We start from the raw sequence: 22419 nt of genomic DNA on the forward strand, positions 1-22419 counted from the left end.
TCTGTAATTTCTTCTTTTTATTTTACATTTGTTTATTTATTATGGAGGAAAATGTGTACATCATGGTTCACATGTGAAGGACAACTTATGGAAGTCTGATCTCTCAAGGACTGAATTCAGCCAGATTTAAAAGCAGGTGCTTCCTCACCTGGGCAACACGGTAGAGCTGATTCTGGTGGTGCAAGGCGTGGGCTAGAGGGTGCTGAGGGCATGCAAGCAGAACTGGCCTTGCCCCTTGCTGCTTACTGCACTGGGTGAGCTCGCTGGGGCGGTGCTGGAGAGCTCACCCTGCTGGTGAAGGAGAGCTGTTGGTCTGACCAACCCAGCAGCCACCCAGGTCCAGAAATAGGGCTTTGAGTTGGCCCACCCCAACATCCACCCCATCTGTGATCTGCCGGAGCTCGTGAAGGGACTGGTCCATGACACAGGACGACAGGATAGCCAAGAGGAGTCCCGGTGAGGGCCCAGTATTGGTAGAACAGCAGAAACCAGAGGCCTCGAACCAGACTCGTTTTAATGTTTGTTACAAGTATGTGTGTGGGCTAAATGACATGTGGACTAAAGGGTTTAGTGTGTGGCTCACTATGTCACACTGCAGCTTCTACAGTGAGATTTTTCTTTCTTTCCTTCCTTCTTTCTTTTCCTTTAAATTTTGTTTTGTTTGATCTTGGGGGAGGTTACAAGGGCAGAGGGCATATGTGAAGGGGTGGAGAGATGAGTGAGATCAAGGTTCATGTGTGAAATCCACAAAGAATCAATAAAAAGTGCCGGGCGGTGGTGGCGCACACCTTTAATCCCAGCACTCAGGTGGCAGAGGCGGACGAATCTCTGTGAGTTCGAGGCCAGCCTGGTCTACAGAGTGAGTTCCAGGACAGGATGCAAACCTACAGAGAAACCCTGTCTCAAAATACCAGAAAAAAAAAAAAGAATCAATAAAAAGCTAAATGGGAGGGGGGGAAGCAAGTGCTTTAACCAGATGAAAAACCCAAGACCCAGGGAAGTAAAGAGTGATCGGGGCTTGACCGCCAGAGTCCTTGTCCTAGCAGGCCACTGACTTGTTCTGTTTCCAGAAGGATTATTGGGGGGGGGGGTGGAATAGAAACGAACTAACATGGAGTTGTTTTGGTTTTATTATAAGTTTTGAGTTAAACATAATTACATCATTCGCTGCTTCTCTTTCCTCTCCCCAACCTTTCCCTTATGTGCCCTTGCTCTTTCTCAAATTTGTGGCCACTTTTTCTTTGTGTGTATGTGTGTGTGTGTTCCTGAACATATAAATATAACCTGCTCAGTCTGCATAATGTTACTTGTGTGCTGTTTGTTTTAAGAATGAGGAGATCCTGGGCTGTCACACACACCTCCTGTCCAAAGGAGAGTTAAATATTCATAAAATGAGCAGGGAGCCTCCCGTGACCTCACCGCCACAGACCAGAACAGATGCTTTATGACCGTCATTCAAGGTCTCCTCACCAGAGGCGGGGGTAGTTAAGAGTATGGACTAAGGTTTATAATCCTGGCTCTGTCACTGTCCAGCTGAGCAACCTGGCATTCACACCCTCATCTCCGTCCCACTTTCCTCCTTCATGGGTTGCTGGAGGCGTGAACAAGAAGCCCCCAGGGCCGAGCACACTGTCGTTATTATTAATGAGGCAGACAGAGGAGGCTAACGTTCTCTTCCCATCACCGAGTCCAGCTATCTAAAAACAAGGCCTGGCTTCTCCTGGCCTGCTTCAGGGTGAGAAGGCTGGGCCTTTCTGCAGGCTGGGGAGAGCTTCCCCCATCCTCTCCAGCTAGAGCCACTGCTGTGCTCTACACTTGACACTGTACCTTGCTTAGCTCTCTCATACCGAACCCTCACCCCCGAAACACTATAGCACAACGGGCTTGGCGATCTTAGGGTTCAATTTCCCAAAGGCCGAGGGACTTTACGACCTGACTAAGGTAGTGCTAAATGCTCAGTGAAAACTTGTTGAACGGCAGGAAATGTGGGGGAGAGAAGGGACAGACCAAAAGCAGTCGATCCGGGCAGTGGTGGGACATGCATTTAATCCCAGCTCTCGGGAGGCAGAGGCAGGCGGATCTCCGAGGCCAGTCTGATCTGCAGAGAGAGAGTTCCAGAACAGGCTCCAAAGCTATGCAGCAGAGAATTCCTGTCTTGGGGCGGGGAGGGGGGAGGGGGGGAGAAAGACAGCAATAAAACTGGAGATGAAGCCAAGAGTGGTTGAGGCTGTACATGCCTTTAGTCTCAGCATTTGGGAGGATAGGTAGAGGGGTCTCGGTGAGGATTTTTTTTTTTTTTTTTTTGGTTTTTCGAGACAGGGTTTCTCTGTGGCTTTGGAGCCTGTCCTGGAACTAGCTCTGTAGACCAGGCTGGTCTCGAACTCACAGAGATCCACCTGCCTCTGCCTCCCGAGTGCTGGGATTAAAGGCGTGCGCCACCATCGCCCGGCTGTCTCTGTGAGTTTAAGGGCAGCCTGTTCTGCATAGTGAATTGTAGGCCATCTAGGACTACACAGTGAGATCAACCTGAGCTGAAATGGTAGTGCACCTCTGTAATTTCAATCCTAGGCTACATAGCAAGACCTCATCCCCCCAAAGTAGTAGTAGTAGTAGTAGTAGTAGTAGTAGTAGTAGTAGTAGTAGTAGTAATAGGGCCGGAGAGATGGCTCAGTGGCTGAGTGCTCGCTATGTAATCCTGAGGACCAGAGTACAGACCCCAGCACACAGGTAACATCCCACATACCTGTGTGTACACATGAACAGAGGCATAGACACACAGAAATAAATATCTAAAAGTAAAAATAAACAAATAAGCTCGCTCCTAAAGGTGCAGTACAGGTAGAACAGGCACTTAGCAGGCGTGAAGCACTGGGTTCCAGCCCCAGCTACCTTCCAACTTCTTAAGGGAAATGAACAAAGAGCCTGAGGAAGCTGGCGGTAAAAGACTCTTCCCCGCCCCCTCCCCAGCTCCCGTTCATTCCTCCAGGGCAGGAAAACAGACTCTGAGAATCTCAGTGCAGCTCCAGACTTGACCTTTGCCCCACTGAGTAGTTCCTTAACCAGTGGCGATCATAACCAGACTTAAAGGGCTGCTTTGTGAAGAGATCAAATGAGGACCCTACTAGAAAATTCTTGGCACCTGGTTTAATGTAGGCACTCAATAAGCATTCTGTGTCGTAATGGTCACTGTTGGGTGAGTCTAAGGACTCCAGTTGGGATACAGCTCAGGGAAAGGGCTTGCCTGGCTGGCATGCAAGAGGCCCTGGGTAAAACAGAAAAAGCTATTTCAGACATGACAAAGGACCGCACCCTGCTACTGCTCCCCAAGCTCTTGTTCTTGAATCCGGCCCAGCAGTCACACAAAGGTCACAATGCTTTCTTCTGGCCTCCCCCTCTTCCTGCAAGACACACAATAAAGGCCTTGATTGCCTGATTAGAGGAAGCGGATATACAATTAATTTTAATTTAGACCTAAAACCCTCCTCCTACCTTTCAAAAAGGACTGCACACCTATTCCAATTCACACACTGAACAAACATGGGATTTTCCAGCGGGTTTTGTAGCCTTTGAAGTGACCAGACCAGACTATTGATTTATTTCCAACTAACCTCTTTCTTTGAACCCAGAAGGGTCAAGGTTAATTATATAATAAAACTCACTGTGCCCAGCTGCCCTTCTGAGGGTGCAGGGAGCCCCCGCTCTCTTTCTGAGCCAGCAGAGGTGGATCGGATTTCTGATTCCTTCCCCCCTCAATTCATTCCCTTCATCAGGACCCATTAAGAAGAAGAAGAAAAAAAATCTGACCTCTTATTTCCTCCCTGAGAGATAAATTTTAATTTGCTGAAAACCAACAAAGGGATGTGAGCCATGTGTCCACACTATCCCCTGCAACTGGAAAATCTCGTCGGGCACCCCTGGCCTAGAGCTGGCAGAGGTAGGTGGGGTGCAGACCTCTGAGTCAGGAGTCTTTACCACCTGTGAAGCGGGACGCTGTCCCCCAGAGGGACCCTGCTGGCGTTGCTACCACGGCCCAGGCTGCACTAAGGTTGACTGATGATGATGATGGTGATGATGATGGTGATGATGATGATGATGGTGATGATGATGGTGATGATGATGATGATGATGGTGATAATGACGATGATGACGATGATGATAATGATGATGATGGTGATGATGATGATGATGATGGTGATGATGATGATGATGACGATGATGATGATGATGATGATGGTGATGATGATGATGATGATGGTGATGATGATGATGATGATGGTGATGGTGATAATGATGATGATGATGACGATGATGATAATGATGATGATGGGCTGCCCACACACGTGCTCACACACACACTCCGTCTTCCGTAACCTCTGAGATGGGCAGCGTGGCCATGCCTGCTTTCCCTGTGGAGAGCAGTGGCACCAGCGGCAAGTGTCACAGGCAGGAACTACAAAGGTTTGCCTCGCTTTGTTTCTGTATCTTCCTGCTTGTGAAGTCGTCTTCTGGGACTAGGGAACTAGTGTATAAAAACACAGACAGATCTAACTTCATTTACCAGAACCCACACAAAAAAATTAAAGCTGCCCATGGTTGGCACATGCTCATAATCCCAGTACTGAAGATATGGAAACTGATGGATGGTCCCCACAGCTCTCTTGCTAGTCAGCCCAGCCTGTCTGGTGAGTTTCAAACAAATGACTCTCTCTCTCTCTCTCTCTCTCTCTCTCTCTCTCTCTCTCTCTCTCTCTCTGTGTGTGTGTGTAAATGAGTCTGTGTGTGTGTGTAAATGAGTCTCTGTGTGTGTGTTTGTGTGTGTATGAATAAACAGATGGTGAAATAAATGCTGGGCTTAGTGGTGGGCACCTTTAATCCCAGCATTTTGGAGGCAGATGCAGGCGGATCTCTGTGAGTTCAAGGGCAGACAATCTACATAGCAAATTCCCAATAATGAGGCCATCTCATAAACAAATAATCACATACATAAAAAATACATGAGCCTAGGGCTGGAGAGATGGCACAGAAGTTAAGAGCACTGATTGCTCTTCCTGAGGTCCTGAGTTTTTTCCCCAGCCACAAAACTACATGGTGGCTCACAACCATCTGTAATGAAATCTGGTACCCTCTTTTCTGGCCTGCAGGTTACATGCAGGGCAGGCAGAACTCTCTATATATATACATAATAAATAAATAAAATTTTTGATAGCACTTTTTTTTTTTTTGATACAGGGTTTCTCTGTGTAGCTTTGGAGCCTTTCCTGGAACTCACCCTGTAGACGAGGCCAACCTCGAACTCACGGAGATTCGCCTGCCTCCCGAGTGCTGGGATTAAAATGTGCACCATCACCTCCCAGCAGCACTTCCTTTCTTAAAAATTAATTTATTATATCTATAGCATTCTGTCTGCATGTATCTCTGCAGGCCAGAAGAGGGCACCAGATCTCATTACAGATGGTTGTGAGCCACCATGTGGTTCTGGGAATTGAACTCAGGACCTCTGGAAGAACAGCCAGTTCTCAACCTCTGAGCCATCTCTCCAGTCTGTCATGGACCAACCCCAACATAAATCATTTTTCATACCAGCGTGGAGGTGTGGGCATATTAAAAACACAATTCACATGACAGTTTCGGGAGGGAGTTTCAGTGATCATTCAAATCGTGAAATCACCCCCGTTTATTTTTCAAACAGCTTTTATATCAACGTAACCTGAAGGGGAAGGTAACAAAAACTTCATTAGCATTGTTTCCTAGGTAGCGGGGAATGACTTAAGTCATGCCCATTTTGTCATGTAGACTGAAAACACTTCTTCCCCAGATGACCTCACAGTTACAGTACAAGGAGCAGAAAACATTAGCATATCCTGACCACTTGCAGGACATTGCCCGGTTTGCTTTACTATCCAAGGAGCTAGGTGAGCACCTCCTATGTCGGAAAGTGCGGGATGCACCAGTTAGTCTGACAGCTACTCCGAACCGTCAGACAAATGTGGGAAATGGCCTGCATTCTCTGGCTCCCACACCAGCCCAAGAACAAGTTTAAAGTAAACAATAAAATTTAAAACATCTAAAAGGCCGTTGAGGTGGATCAGAGTGTAGAAGCACTGTCTACCTAAATTCAACCCCTAGAACCCATAAGGAAGGAGAGACTACATTGGAAGGCCATCCTTTCTTCTCCAGTGTGTGCCCCTAGGAACAGGCATACTCTCGTGCACACAAGCCATAATGGTGATGGTAACAAACTAAATTATTATTTTTTCCCCAAATGGATAGCGCTTGAGGAACAATACCCTTAGGAAGTTAAGGTCTGCGAGGCCAAAAGGAGCCAACCTAGCGTCTGCCTGGCGCTGTCGAGGTCCTGACCGTGCCTAGCCAATAAGGAATAACCAAGTGGTGTTTTCTGAGTGCTTTAGAACCAGTGATCATGTCTAGCCAATGAGGGACGAGCATGAGACATCGCCTGTCAATGGACAGAACGGCTGGATGCTGGGAGGGTTTATAAGATTTTCCCCGTTGTTAAATAAACGAGTCGGCTGTATGCCTTCTACCTGACTCCCAGTGTCCTACACGTTGACACTGTGGCTTCTCACCCCTTCCCCCGAGGAAGATGTTAGGGCCCAGCAACAGATAGGGCTTGAGGCTGACCCTTGGCCCCCACACGCACGCACACGGGCGCGTGCACACCTTCACATACACAATTTGTCCTTTTTTCCCACCCATATACTCCCACCCTCAAGCGAGAGAACTTGGCTCAACTGTTATATTTCACACCTGTGATGTTTTCCCCGAACGCCCTCGTGTTGAAGGACAGGCTACTGGGAAGTAAGAGGCCTTAGGAGGCGGAACGTAGAGTAAGGAAGTTGTATCTCAGGGGCAGACACCGAGAAGACTTCCGGTTTCTGGGTTTCTGTGGGTCCTCCGCCTTAGGGGGCCTGTGCAGTGCTTGCCTGCTGTCCTTGCCCTCCTCGGCTCCGAGTTCATCAGTGACCCAGTGACCTTGGAGCCCTGAGCCAGAAGCAGCCCTCCCACTGCTGACTACCAATCGGGTTCTTTTTCTTCCTGTCATTTAAAAGCAAAAGATTCATAAGCTGGCCAGCCTGGAACACCTGGTAACGCGGACCCAGAGAAGCCGCCACGGGAGAGAGAGAGAGGACAGACAGCTGCAGCTAGCTGGATCAAAAGGTAAACACATGTTTCTCTCCTTGCTGTCCAGCCCCGAGAAGAACCCCGAGCTCTCCCCGTGGGGCTGGAATGTGACTGGCTAGGCTCACCTGGGGACCACCCTCCCTCCCGAAGCCCCAAATCTGGGGAGACTTCCCACTGCATAGCACTGGATCTAAGTGGAAATGCTGTCTCTGAGAACCACTAAATTTTCAGTGGCCTGAATCACTGAAGGTCCTACTGTGGCCAAGGTGACAGGCCCAGGGAAGGGATACGGACTCTTAAGATGACCCCAGAATGTCCACTCCACTCTGAGTCAGCCAGGCTGTCCTGCCACGGACATACTGTGCTTTCTGTCTATGGCCTCCCTGACACCCTTGGGAAACTGTGGGCCAGGCACAAGAAGTCCAGACACATGGAGGCTACCAATGGTGCCTTTGAGGATGGATAAGGAGACCCTTCTCTGGACAGGGGAAGAAAACTTGGCATCCCAGCAGAGGGCACAGTGAAGTAAAGAACGGTTTTTATGACAAAAAAAAAATCTTTCTTAGAAGAACTAAAGACTGTCACGTGAAAACTCCAGAGGCTGAGGCAGGAAGATGAATGAAGTCAGACTTAATACATAGTAAAACCGTATCTCTCTCTCTCTCTCTTTTTTTTTTTTTTTTTTTTTTTTTTGGTTTTTCGAGACAGGGTTTCTCTGTGGTTTTGGAGCCTGTCCTGGAAAACCGTATCTCAAAAGAAATGAAAGTCTAAAGCCATTCGTCAACAAGTTGCTTTATGTACTCATCAACTCCCTGCATATTGCTTGGGGCACTAAGCATCCACGTGGTACATAGACAGGCATATATGCAGGCAAAGCACTCAGATACATACAAATCTAAAAAAAATGCTGAAGAGTTAATAACACGTGGCTTTGATATAATAATTTTACCCTTTTTTCCCCCAAGATTTGTTTTGCTGGGCTCAATAGCACACACCTTTGATCTTAATGCTTGGGTGGCAGAGGCAGGGGGATGTCTGTGAGTGTGAGGCCAGCATAGTCTACAGAGAGAGTTCTAGGACAGCCAGAACACAGAGCAACCCTGTCTCAAAAAACCAACCCCACCCCACCCCCCCAAAAAAGAAAAAAAAGTTCTTGTCACCTTACCATCTCTCCAGTGAGACCCTCGAGGCCTCTGAAGGCTATGTGACTACCATTGCTAGTGGCGCTAGTGACAGGTCCTTAGCGTCTGTCCGGTGGGTTCTGCCTGTGCTTACTCTAGCAATGGACGTGTGGGAGTTTTCAGATGGGGGATGTCTCTGTGAACTATCTTTGTAGAGCAGAACCTGGTGATTCTTTACTGTTAACTTGCCATAACCCTTTATATCCTGTCTTCTGCATCCGATGGGGTCCTTGTTAGTGATCCAAAGTTGAATGAAAGCTCTCCCTCCTTTGCCAGCTGGTCACATCTGTACTCCCCTTCACTCCACAACAGCCCTGCTTCGCTTGTTTTTCCAGGACACTGGTGTTCAAATGGTACTAGGTCTGCCATTTTGTAGAGTGATCCCAACTGACCTCGGTCAGATGTTTGGGCATAAACAGCCCTGAAGCCGCGCCACATCCTCCTTGATGGGCCGGATGCAGAGCATACACTGGCGGCAGCTTGTCTTAAGTTAGAGACCCAGGATCGCCAGACAAAGGCTGGTTTTCCATCCTGGAAAAGCTACCAGCCTGAAGGGGAGAAGAGATGGGCGGGATTAGCTCCTTTCAATAGGAGTTAGTGTGAGCCACAGGGACTCTGACGCAAAGTTTGGGAGGAAGTCTACCCATTCTGAATTGAGATGCGCCTGCTAGTCCTTGTTGGGACATTCTGGGTTTGCCTCAAGGTCTGACCCCCACACCTCTGTTTCCACAAGACCCTTACACTTCTTGGGCAGAGTCTGCTTCCACTGCCCTTCGCTTGCCTGGGTTCCCCCAGGTCCATTGCTGTAGCGTTCCAGGGGCCAGGCTAATGTTCAACACAGCAAGTTTTCCATGGGCAGCGAATATAACTCAGTGGTCAAGCACTTGCCTGCCGGTGTGCCCGAGGCTGTAGTCAAGCAAGCTACACGTGCCCGGCAGTTCCCAGGTATGTATGTGAGGTTAAGCTGGCAAGTGCATGTGTGTATAAGTAACTGCATGTTATTTATGGTAACGTATGTAGGCAAGTGTGCATGTGGTGTGTGACGTGGGTCTATGACTGTATGTAAGCATGCATGAGCACGTGATAGCCTATGTAGCCTGTCGATCTTGGCTTTGCAGTGTGGCTTTGTCCCTGCTGCTTCTTTCATCCCCACAGGAAGCCTGTCTGAGTCAGGTCCCATAGGATGGACAGCCTTGTAGTGACTAAAGGCAGGGGCGGTTCTTATAGACTGTGCACTTTGGTTCTGTCTCTCTTATCTCTACTCCCTGGAGCCCAGGGCCTTAACGTGAAATAGAGATTAACTGACTCACCCAACAAACAAGGCCCTAGGCAGGTCCGGGAAGCAGGACTATTTAGCCCCCTAAGTTGGCCACTCTGGAACCTTGTTACTGGGTGTGTTGACTCATACCTGTAAGGCCATCCAGCTCTAGAAAGGGGTTAGAACTGAAGTGTCTAGCATGGTTTGTAGAAGTAGTTACAAAAGTGGCACACAAGGAACATGTCATGTGTAGCATCTGCATACCCACTACATGGGAAGAGCCAGTTGGGCGACAAAGATACCTTTGTGTGCCAATAGCTATACAAATATGTTCTTATGTTAGACTATTTTGTGTAGCCTTGCCAAAACAAGGCCTCAAAAAATTAGTTTAAGACTCAGAGTTGTTCCTCTCCACGGAAATCTTTAGTAAAAGGCGAAAGATTTATACGATCTGAAGAGAAACCAGAGTATGATTTGACCCGCCGTCACTCACACCTCGGGCAACAGCAACTCCTAGTTGAGTGATGGTGTCTTCTTGGCGCAAAAATATTGTAGCTAAAAAGGGACCATTATTTTTGTTTTATAAATCAAAGCTGACTTTCACGAAGATATTCTTAGAACGATACGTTAATTTTTCGTTTTGTTTTTGTCTTGTGCGCAGTGTTCCATGGGTATGCAAATTTGTGGGGCCCCGCCCTGTGGACGAGGGTGGAAGCGGCACTTCACGCAGTGCCGGGCCTGGCCGCCAGAGGGCGACGCCGAGAACTGGCTAAGAGTGGATCTGCACTCAGTCCAGGACTCAGGTTTTACGGTTTGTGTTTCTGTGCGTCTATGTTTTACTAACTTTAAAGGCTGTTTTTTGTTTGTTTGTTTGTTTTTGTTTTTTTAGTTTTAGTTTTTTAGTTCTGTGGATTGAACTTAAAACCTCACACATGTCAACCAAGCGCTCTGCCAACGAACTCCATTCCCAGCCCTAATAACTGCAATAGACTCCAACAAGAAAAGAGCTATCAACTGTGGGGGCGCTAAATTCAGGATGCGGGTTCCTCGCTTTACTGAGAGTGAGGGGTGGGTATAAACAAAGTACCGGTTTTCTGCTTCTTACACTCACAGTGGGCATCTAAGTTGTTTACGGTTGTAGTGGATGTTAGCCGTGCATTCAACCCTTCACTTGCGAATATTCTGCTTTCCTTTAAAATTGGAGTTTGCAGCCAGCGGTAGTGGTGTCCGGGGAGGCAGAGGCAGACGGATCCCTGTGAGTTCAAGGCCAGCCTGATCTACGTAGTGGACTCCAGGACAGCCTGGAGTGAGCCGCCGTCTCGATTAAAAAAAAAAAAAAAAAGCGGGCTGGAGAGATGGCTCAGCGGCTAAGAGCATTGCCTGTTCTTCCAAAGGTCCTGAGTTCAATTCCCAGAAACCACATGGTGGCTTACAACCATCTGTAATGAGGTCTGGCACCCTCTTCTGGCCTGCAAGCATACATACAGACAGAAAGAATATTGTATACATAATAAATAAATATTTTTTTAAAAAAGCAAAATATATAAATAAATGATATAATTGCAGCTTACACGCTGGTTCCGGTTTTCTGCAGGCCTTGCCACCCCTGTGGTAAGATCTTGTGGGTCTCTGACCCTGAACTTTAGTGCAGTGGCTCCCAGGATTGGCTCACCCTGACTCTGTCCTGAATGGAAACCAGCTCTTTTCGTGTATTTGGAGACGGTCTTGCTATGTGACTCAGGGTGGCCTCAGACTCCATCCTTTCGTCTCACTCTCTCAAATGCTGGGATCACAAGCATGCACCCCGACACCCTGCGCTGGCTATCTCTCCTTTACGGTGAAAGCCTCGCTGGCAATGGGCTGAGTCAGCAGTTCTCGCCTCTGGGTGGAAGGTGTTGGAGCTCTCGGTTTGGAATAGCTGTGACCGAAAAGAGACGCACACACTGACAGTCACTGTTCCCGTTGGGCCCTTGAAACATTCGTGCACCTGGGAAATGAATGTTGTGAGATGGGTCTTGCTGCATTATTTTTTAAAAATCTGTTTTTCTTGTTTTACTTTTTCTTTTGTTTTTGTTTGTTGTTTTGTTTGTTTGTTTTTGAGACAGCGTTTCTCTCTATGTAGCCTTTGCTGTCCTGGAACTCACTCTGCAAACCAAGCTAGTGTTGAATTTACAGAAATACGCCTGTCTCTGCCTCCTGTGTGTTCAGATTAAAGATGTACACCACCACTGGGGTTTATGTGCATGTATACCACGTGTGTACAGAGTCCAGAAGTGGGTGTCAGATTCCTGGAACTGCAGGGAGAGACTATTGTGAACCACCATGTGAGTGCCAGGAACAGAATCCAGGTCCTCTGTAAATGTTTTTAGTAAATGCATTGAGCTGTCTCGCCAGCCTCGGCTCCCGGACTTCTTATTTTATTGTTTTAATTAATTACCTCAAAATAGATGATTACTATGTTGATCAGGGTTTACTCAGCCATGTTTTTGGTTTAGTTTTCTACTTGAGAAAGGGGCTTGGAATGTTGGGTTTTTCTCTCACAGGAAAGAGGAGACGAGGCGGGGGGGGGTCAAGTTCCTCTCTTCTGCAGTTAGGTCTGAGGAGCAATAGAATATGACATTGAGGCACAAGATTTATTCTGAGACGAAGATCTTTGTGTGGGGGAAAAACCTGGCTGTACATTGATGGCTCACACCTTTAATCCCAGCACTCAGGAAACAGAGGCAGGCGAATCTCTGTGAGTTTGAGGCCAGCCTGGCCTCAAACAGACAAATCTAATTGTAAAGTGAACTCTTCTCCCTAGAGATGGTCCCTTAGCCAGATGGCTGACCTGCTTGGCTGGATTAAACCTGGAAGGAGAGACGAGGGCAGAGCTCTACCCAATGTAGCTCCAGCCTGCCGCTCCTGCTCTGTCTTTGGCAGTGCACAAACACGTGATCATCTATTCAGTGGCCACTTTTCTGTGGAGTGTTTTTGTATGTAAAATTTATATACTTTCACTTATTAATCTCTTTATAAAAAAGATTTTCACCTTTAAGTGAATGAGTGTTTTGCCTGAAAGTGTGTGTGCAGCCTTGTGTGCCTGGAGCTTTGGGTGTCAGAAGAAGGTGTTGGATTCTTCGGAAATGAAGTTACGGATGTTTGTGAGTTACCATAGCAAACCCAGATCCTCTGGGAGAGTAGCCGGTGCTCTTAACTACTAAGCCATCTCTCCTGGAACTCTCTATGTAGGTCAGGGCTGGCCTTGAACTCATGAGAACGACTGTCTCTACCTCCCGAGCGCTGGGATTAAAGGTGTGTACCACCAAGGTCTGGCTCAGTTATTCTTTTTTATGCCAATTTAATTCTTCTTTGTTTGGTTAATTTGGTTTTGATAGTTTTTTGAGACAGAGTTTCTCTGAGTAGCCCTGAAACTCTCTCTGTAGACCAGGGTAACCTCGAACTCAGAGAGATTCATCATCACTCCTGGCTGCCAATTTAATTCTTAGGTTGAGAGGTTTTATTTATTAATTAGTTGGTTGTTGTTGTTTCTCTCTCTCTCTCTCTCTCTCTCTCTCTCTCTCTCTCTCTCTCTCTCTCTCTCTTTCCTTTTTTGAGACAGCTCTGACTGTCCTGGAACTTATTATGTAGATCATACTGACCTCGAACTCACAGAGATCGGCCTGGACCCTTCCAGTGCTGGGGTTGAAGGTATGTGCCATTATGCCCAGCTAGCTGAGAGGTTCTACAAGAGTAGTAATTGTTTGCTTTGGAATGCCAGGCAGTGGTGGTGCATGCCTTTAGTCCCAGCACTCAGGAGGCAGAGGCAGGTGGATCTCTGTGAGTTCAAGACTAGCCTGGTCTACATAGAGAGTTCTAGGACAGCAAGGGCTACACAGTGAAATCCTGTCTAAAAGTAAAAACAAAGAACAAAAACCGCAAAAAAAAAAAAAAAAAAAAAAAAAGGTTGGTCTTAAAGTCAAAGTAGCTCTCATTTCTCCTCCTATCCACTCATCACCTCCTAACTTCTTCAGGCTCTGACAGAGTGGACCCAAAGGTGTATCTGAAGACAACTGAGGGCAAAATCTCAAAGTGATGCCAGGAACGCTTGGGGCAGAAAGGCAGTGGCGTGGTCATAGCTCTGAATATGCAGTGTATGGATCATGTGTCCTTTGTGTGTGTGTGTCCTGCACACATGCCAGTTCAAGTACTCTGGTGCATGTGGAGGTCAGAGGACAACTTTGGGGGAATTCGTTTTTTTCCCCCCTTTTTTTTCCTTGACGTTGGATCCCCAGGGGATGAAACACCGGGCAATAGACTTGGTGGCAATATCTTCACCTGCTGAGTCATCTTACAGTTTAGGTCCTGGTATACACGTTAAAATACAACTTTCTCCATATAAAGGCTGTGAAAAAGAATACCCTACAATTGTATCTAAAATTTAATAGGAAAAAAAAAAGAGGCTTGGTCTGTGAACACTCGCCCCGTGCGCAGTACAAAGTTCTATGTAGCACAGCTGGAGTTGTTACCTGGAGAAGCAGTGAAACAAGAGATCACTGTCCTTACTGCTGTCCTACACGGTGAAACTAAGTCTACTTTTAGGACTGTAAAGTGGAGCCTTGTAAAAACAAGGCCTCAAAAAATTAGTTTAAGACTCAGAGTTGTTCCTCTCCACGGAAATCTTTAGTAAAAGGCGAAAGATTTATACGATCTGAAGAGAAACCAGAGTATGAAGACGAGGACGCTTGATACTTTTCTGTAGTAACAAGACCTCCTAGTTTACTGACGGTGACGACATAGGTAAAGCGTTATTAACCTACGGAAATTTCTTCATGATTGTCTTAAATAATATATATGTTTTAGTTTTAAAACTAATAATAAGTAAGTATATTTTTCACGAAATTATCTGTATTAGTTGCAGTGTGTTATGGGTATGCAAATGAAACCGAGCAATCGCCTAAAGCCTGGCTCGGTTCCCGCCTCCTACAGGGGGCGGGGCGAAGGTTTAGGCCTCCTGCTTAACCAGTGGCGGAGTTTTTACCTCCGTACACTGGAATTTGGTTTCTTTTAAATAAAGTATTTTTCCGATGGTTTAGGCATCGAGGAACAAAGAATTGTAGATTTCCTATTCTGAGGGGTGGGATTGGGACAGGCGCACTGAGGACTTCGAAAGAGTTGGCAATATGTTTTTTGTTCTTAGTCTCTGTAATGAAACCAACGTAGGTAAGATCTCGCATACTCAGTGCAGTGCTATACGTCTGTACAAAGAAAAAAAAAATGTCCAACATTTCTAAACCATTGTGGCTTTCATTTCCGTACGGTGCCAACCCAATGTAGTAAAAGGGGATTCTTTTCCCACGGTTGATATCATATTCGTGAGTACGTCTGTGTCTGTATGTGTACGTTTCTATTTGTATAAAAAGGCGAATAATGCAGCACGCTCTGCACCAATAACAGCAGCAGCTTTGCCAGGTTCTGCAGTCCTACGAATAAAACTGCGGAGACATCCAGCACAATTAAAATACAAAGCCAAAAAAAAAAAGTCAAAAAATCACCACTTTTTTTTCTCCTTTCCAGTAATCTTTTTTTCTTAAGTAAAATTTACTTTTCTCAGTAAAAGTTTTTCTTTTCTTATTTTGATTTTCAAAACAAGTTTCTCTGTTTAACAGCTCTGGCTGTTCTGGAACTTACTTTGTAGACCAGGGCTGGCCTCAAACTCACACAGATCTGCCTGCCTCTACCTTCTGAGTGTTGGGATTAAAGGCATGTACCACCACCACCAACTCAATTTTTTTTCTTGAATTTGGGAACATCCAGGTTTGTTTGTCTATTATTTAGGTTTTTGAGACAGTGTTTCTCATTGTAACCCTGACTGTCCTGGAGCTCACTCTATAGATGGGGCTGGCCTTGAACTGAGAGATCCACCTGCCTCTTTCTCCTGAGTTCTAAGATTAAAGTCACATGCCCAGTTTAGAAATATTTTTAAAAGATTTATTTATTTATTATGTATACAGTGTTCTGCTTGCATGTATGACTGCACACCAGAAGAAATCACCAGATCTCATTACAGATGGTTGTAAGCTACCCTGTGGTTGTTGGGAATTGAATTCAGGACCTCTGGAAGAGCAGTCGGTGCTCTTAACTGCTAAGTCATCTCTCCAGTCCCCTAGAAATAATTTTTTAATGTGTTGGTTTACTCATGTATCCTAAATAATTTTATTTTGTGGGCTAGGGACATAGCTCAGTTGGCAGTGTCTAACGTGCACAAAAAAGCTTCATAAAATTGAATATTGTGGTAGATGCTTATAATCTCAGCACTTGGGAAGTACAGGCAGAAGAAGTACACACGTGCAAGGGCAGCTACGTAGAAAGTTGGAGACCAGTCTGGGTGGGATACATACGACCCTGTTTCCAAAAGCAGTGAAGAGAATCTGGGCAGTGGCTCCATGAGTAAGGGCTCTTCCCACCAAGCCTGATGAAATGGGTTCAGTCTCCAGGACCCATGTGATGGAAGAACAGACTCCCAAGAGTTGCTCTCCAACCTCCACATGCACACTCTACACACACACACACACACACACACACACACACACACACACGCATGCACACACATGCACACACTCACACAAATAAATAAATAAATGTAGTTTATAAAAGAACTTTGTTCTGTAAATCTAAATGTTAAGGTGGCTTGTGAGGTGCCTGGTTCAGTTTGGAGTGAGAAATTGCTGATAAACTCAAAGGCTGCTTAGTCTCTGGTGTTACGCAGCCACGACAAGGGCCATTTCCTGTTTGGCACATGTTGAGCAGTCCTGAGGGATCAGGACTGTTGTCTTCTTTGCGGGCCGTATCCCCTGGCTTTATTAGTTCTACTGAAGCTCTTGACCCTCAGCCAGCAAGAAATGTTAACCAGATCGGCTCCTTTCCCTTCCACGTACCCGGAACTTACCCTGTTTCTTTATCCTGCCTTGTGTATATTATCTGCTTTTCCTTGTTCTTTTTCTCACTCGAGTGACCGCTTTAGTAGTCACTGTTAAGTGCCAGATTTTCAGTAGGCCAGCCAGGCTGTGGTGGCAGGGTGTCCGCGCAGCTGCGTAAGGTTTGATGAGTACACACGTCCACTTTGCCACTGCCTTAGGGATGCTCTTACAGTAACTTGCTTATTCAGCACCGGGGATTGGACTCAAGCCTGCTTAGCAAGTGCTGTGTGCTGAGCTGTAGCCTCAGTCTTTCCCAGTGACTCCTAAATGCCCCTGCATTTCACTCGGCTCCGAGCTGCCCTGGAGCTCACGCTGTAGACCAGGCTGGCCTCGAACTCACAGAGATCCTCCTGCCTCTGCCTCATGAGTGCTGGGATTAAAAACATGTGACACCATTGTCCAGCAGGAATTGTTTTGTTGTTTTGATGAAACCTTTTTGCTCTATATCTATTCTTCTGGATATGAAGATGATCGTGGGTTTTCTTTCTTTTTTTTTTTAATTTATTTATTATGTACACAATATTCTGTCTGTGTGTATATCTGCAGGCCAGAAGAGGGCACCAGACCCCATTACAGATGGTTGTGAGCCACCATGTGGTTGCTGGGAATTGAACTCAGGACCTTTGGAAGAGCAGGCAATGCTCTTAACCACTGAGCCATCTCTCCAGCCCCTTAAATATTTATTTATTTATTATGTAAAAAATATTCTGACTGAATGTATAACTGCAGGCCAGAAGAGGGCACCAAACCCCATTACAGATGGTTGTGAGCCACCATGTGGTTGCTGGGAATTGAACTCAGGACCTTTGGAAGATCAGGCAATGCTCTTAACCTCTGAGCCATCTCTCCAGCCGATCGTGGGTTTTCTATTCTATTTTTCTTTTCTCTCTCTCTCTCTCTCTCTCTCTCTCTCTCTCTCTCTCTCTCTCTCTCTCTCTCTTTTCTTTTTTGGTCGGGAATCTCACTAAATAACCCTTACTGTCCTGGAACTCTCCACCTTGAATGCTTAGAAATCCACCTACCAACTAGGTGTTGGTGGTGCATGCCTTATTTATTATGTATACAATATTCTGTCTGTGTGTTGCCTGCAGGCCAGAAGAGGGCACCAGACCTCATTACAGATGGCTGTGAATCACTATGTGGTTTCTGGGAATTGAACTCAGGAATTCGGAAGAGCAGTCAGTGCTCTTAACCTCTGAGCCATCTCTCCAGCCCCAAGACATACAATTTTTAAAAACTTTTTATTTATTTATATTTTTTATGTATAAGTGCTCTGTTTGCCAGCAAAGGGCATCGGATCCAATTCTAGATGGTGGTGAGCCACCATGTGGTTGCTGGCAATTGAATTCAGGACCTCTGGAAGGGCAGCCAGTGCTCTTAATCACTGAGCCATCTCTCCAGCCTTACATACAACATTTATTAAGGAACGTAGAAAACATTGGGCATGGTGGCTCACATCTGTAATCTCAGCATTTGGGAAATTGAGGCAGTAGGATTGCTTTCAATTCCAGGTCTCCCTGGACTAACTTTGAGTTGTAGCAAGCCAGGGGTAGACTGCTGCTCCCTCCTTCTCTCAGTAGAGCATTTTAAAAGTATTTTACACTTCATTTTTAATTGTGTGTGTGTATCTGCGCACGTGTGTGTGCATGTGTGCACATGCACATGAATGCATAAATGGGCACTCTTTAAAAAGACATGTTTTTATTTGTGTCTGTGAGGACACCAGATCTCTCTGGACTGGAGTTACAGATATTTGAGGGGATTTCAGCTTGTTATTTGATCTCTGGGATCTGAGTTCTCATCTCCATGATTGCACATCACGTTCTGTAACCACTGAGAACTCTCCCCAGCTCACCTACTGGCTCATTTCTTACAGAGCAAGAATGCCGCTTGGAAAGAAGCTGCTCACTCTCCCCACACTATCTCCAAAGTCCTGGGCCAGAGACTTTACCTGCAGGGAGAAGACTGATGGCTTCCCAAAGGAACGGACTTCATTTGTAACAGAGCATCGTGAAGCCTCTGGCAAACAGTTGGGATGTAGTATGGCTCAATGATAGGGCACCTTCCCAGTATGGGAGAGGCTTCGGGTTTAATCCCTAGCAAGGCAAATAACAATGATAATAAAAAGAACAATAATCATAATAATAACTAGAGAAATAAACTGGAGTGGTCTGGAGCATTGTGGAGAAGAGCAATTGGGAGACTGACTGTCTCACTGGATTTATGGGCTCATCTGTAGGCTGGGCAGACTTCCAGGAAGGTAAACACAGCGTATGAACACTGACTCAGGGAGCGATCCCTTCCAAGGAGCCCAAAACAACTCCTGAGTGAACTTTAACAGCTGGATGTGGTCAGGGACAGACACATGAAAGGTCTGCAAAAAATACTGCCCCAGCACTTGTGAGGCTGAGGCAGGAGGATTGCTGCACGTATGAGGCCAGCCTTGGCTGAACATAGAGTTCCAGGACAGCCTACGCAGAATGAGACCCTGGCTCATAAAACCAAAACCATGTAACAAAAAACAAGCCAAGTGTGGTAGTGGCATATGTCTTTAATCCCATTACTCGGGAAGTAGAGGCAGGAGGATCCCTATGAGTTTGAGGCTACCCTGGTCTACATGGTTAAGATCTAGCACAGTGAGGGCTACGTTGTTAGAACTTGTCTTAAAAAACAACAAGCCAAAACTCAAACAAACATACAATCCTACAAAAACCCTCATTGTTATGCTAAAGTCACTGTGAGCACCTCCCTATAGTCACTGTGAGTACACCCCTTATAGTCACTGTGAGCACACCCCTATAGTCACTGTGAGCACACCCCTATAGTCACTGTGAGCACACCCCCTATAGTCACTGTGAGCACACCCCTATAGTCACTGTGAGCACACCCCCTGCAGTCACTGTGAGCACACCCCTATAGACACTGTGAGCACACCCCCTGCAGTCACTGTGAGCACACCCCTATAGACACTGTGAGCACCTCCCTATAGTCACTGTGAGCACACCCCTATAGACATTGTGAGCACATCCCTATAGTCACTGTGAGCACACCCCTGCAGTCACTGTGAGCACACCCCTATAGTCACTGTGAGCACACCCCTATAGACACTGTGAGCACACCCCTATAGTCACTGTGAACACACCCCTATAGACACTGTGAGCACACCCCTATAGTCACTGTGAACACACCCCTATAGACACTGTGAGCACACCCCTATAGTCACTGTGAACACACCCCCTGCAGTCACTGTGAGCACACCCCTGCAGTCACTGGAGCACACCCCTATAGACACTGTGAGCACACCCCTATAGACATTGTGAGCACACCCCTATAGTCACTGTGAACACACCCCCTGCAATCACTGTGAGCACACCCCTATAGTCACTGTGAGCACACCCCTATAGACATTGTGAGCACATCCCTATAGTCACTGTGAACACACCCCCTGCAATCACTGTGAGCACACCCCTGCAGTCACTGGAGCACACCCTCTGCTGTGAGGCAGGAGTCTCACCGTGAGAGGCACGGAAGGGGTGAGATGGATTTGCTTCCCTCCACTGACATCCCTGAATAAATAAACAAGCAGACAATAATTACACACCCCAGAAACAGGAGAACATGCTACAGTGTAATCTCTGAAATGTCTTTTCTCCAAACAACAGGCATTACAAGGCAGGAAAAGAAACAGGAAAACATGACTCATACAGCGAAGAGCAAACAAAGGCAGGCGGCAGAGCCTGCCTGCGCAAGAGGGCAGAGGTCAGGACCGACAGACACAGCCTTCGAAGTCACTGTTATAAACAAGGAGTCAAAGGAAGAGAAGACCGGTCAGAGGACAATGTCGCGTCAGGAGAAAGAGAAATGGTTTTGTTCAAGGTCAGCAAGGGCCACACAGTTCCAGGCCAGCCTGGGTTACAGAGTAAGACCAAAAAGAAAATAACTGAAAATTTCATAAACTTGTGGCTGGGTGTGGTGGCGCACGCCTTTAATTCCAGCACTTAGGAAACAGAGACAGGCAGATCTCTCTGAGTTCGAGGCCAGTCTGGTCTACAGAGCAAGTTCCAGGACAGTCAGGGTTGTTACACAGAGAAACCCTGTATCAAAAATCAAAAACAAAAATGTTTAAAGTTAAATTAAAAATAAATAAATAAACAAGCTTGTTGTTACCAGCATGGTGGCGCATGCCTTTAATCTCAGCACACATGCACACTCAGGCACACGCACATGCCTACAAACACAAATCCCAAAAACCCACAAACAACAAAACAACAAAGCAAAAACAAAAACAAAAAATCTGCTAGACTTCCAGAAGGCCCAATTAACTTCAAGTAGAATAAATACAGAGAAATCATCTTGGCAAAAATACTGAGAGTCAAAGACCAGGAGGGAATAAATTTTTAATTTAATTTTTTGTTTTTTTTCTTTATTTATTATTAATTTTTTTTTTTTTTTGGAGTCAAGGTTTTTCTGTATCTTTGGCTGTCCTGGAACTCACTCTGTAGACCAGACTGGGCTCGTATTCAGAGAGATCTTCCTGCCTCACAAGTGCTGGGATTAAAGGCTTGCACCACCATGCCCAATTGGTTTTCTTTCTTCATTTTTTTTGAAAAGATTATTGTTTACTTTTATGTGCATTGGCGTGTTGCCCCCATGTATGTTAGTTTGACGGTGCTTGATTTACTGGGAAATGGAGTTACAGACACTTGTGAGTTGCCATCTGGGCGCTGGGAATTGAACCTGGGTCCTCTAGAAGAGCAGCCAGTGCTCTTAATTGCTGAACCATCTCTCTAACCCTACCTTTTTTTTTTTTTTTTTTTTTTTTTTTTTTTTTTTTGAGACAGAATTTCTCTTGGTGGCCGTGACTGTCCTGGAATTTGTTCCCTAGACCATGCTGGCCTTGAACTCACAAAGATCCACCTGCCTCTGACTCCCAAGTGCTGGGATTAAAGGTATGCACCACCATGCCCAGCAAGGGAATATATTTTCAAGATTTATTTCATCAACATCATCATTTGTGCGTGAGAGACAGAGAGAGACACATAGAGACACAGAGATAGAGACAGACATAGAGAGACAGGGACAGGATTTATGTGCACTGCATGTGCGTTGCCTTCCAGAAGGCATCAGATCCCCTGGAACTAAAGTAACAAATAGTTGTGAGCCACTGTGTGCTAGAAACTGACCTGGATCTTTGCAAGAGCAGTCAGTCAGTCCTTGTGACCAGCGAGCCATCTCTCCAGCACTAGGGTGGAAATCCTGAAAGCAACACGAGAAAAACAATCTTGTCGCAAGGCAACCCAAATGAAATTTACTGCTGACTTTTCAGCAAAAACAACGGAGAGGAGAGGCCAGATGACATATTTACACCCCGGCCACCGGAGCTGCAGCTCAGTAAGCCTTTCCCACAGCCCACAGCTGAAATACACTGTCCAGCAGCCCTAAGTGTGCTGGGTGTTTCTTCGAAGTGGACTTGACATGCAGGAGCCCCTGGTTCAACCCCAGCACGAATAAACAAAGCAGCGTTGAGCTCTGAAGTGTAGAAATGTGGTCGGCAGCCTGAGCGCAAAGGCGTGGTGTGGGGTGATTCTGTGCGGGGCTCAGAAATGTCTCCAGGTGGTAACTCAAGTTCACAAACATGGACGGGAGCCAGAAACATTAAGAGTAATAACGCAAAACTGCAATCATATACTTGTTCTTGCTCTCTCTGTTTCATTAACTTTTTTTTTTTTTTTTTTTTTTTTGGTTTTTCGAGACAGGGTTTCTCTGTAGCTTTGGAGCCTGTCCTGGAACTAGCTCTGTAGACCAGGCTGGTCTCGAACTCACTGAGATCTGCCTGCCTCTGCCTCCCAAGTGCTGGGATTAAAGGCATGCGCCACCA

At 46.2% G+C, this 22419-nt stretch overlaps 1 long non-coding RNA gene and 2 other non-coding genes across 3 annotated transcripts; 1 reads left to right on the forward strand and 2 right to left on the reverse strand.

Annotated features, from left to right (window-relative positions):
- The first annotated feature begins 318 nt into the window (after positions 1–318).
- On the forward strand, positions 319–20923 carry LOC126507473 (uncharacterized). The gene is made up of 4 exons (XR_007593531.1): positions 319–456; positions 7071–7179; positions 10244–10393; positions 18418–20923. It is a non-coding gene; the product is annotated as an uncharacterized lncRNA (long non-coding RNA).
- LOC126507557 (U5 spliceosomal RNA) lies at positions 9938–10053 on the reverse strand. The gene has a single exon (XR_007593577.1). It is a non-coding gene; the product is annotated as a U5 spliceosomal RNA (small nuclear RNA).
- Positions 14177–14292, reverse strand: LOC126507556 (U5 spliceosomal RNA). Its single transcript, XR_007593576.1, has one exon. It is a non-coding gene; the product is annotated as a U5 spliceosomal RNA (small nuclear RNA).
- Positions 20924–22419: the final 1496 nt, after the last annotated feature.

Source organism: Alexandromys fortis, unplaced genomic scaffold (genome assembly GCF_014885135.2).
Source record: "Alexandromys fortis isolate MF-2015 unplaced genomic scaffold, M_Fortis_MF-2015_v1.1 scaffold_70, whole genome shotgun sequence".
Taxonomy (NCBI): Eukaryota; Metazoa; Chordata; class Mammalia; order Rodentia; family Cricetidae; genus Alexandromys; species Alexandromys fortis.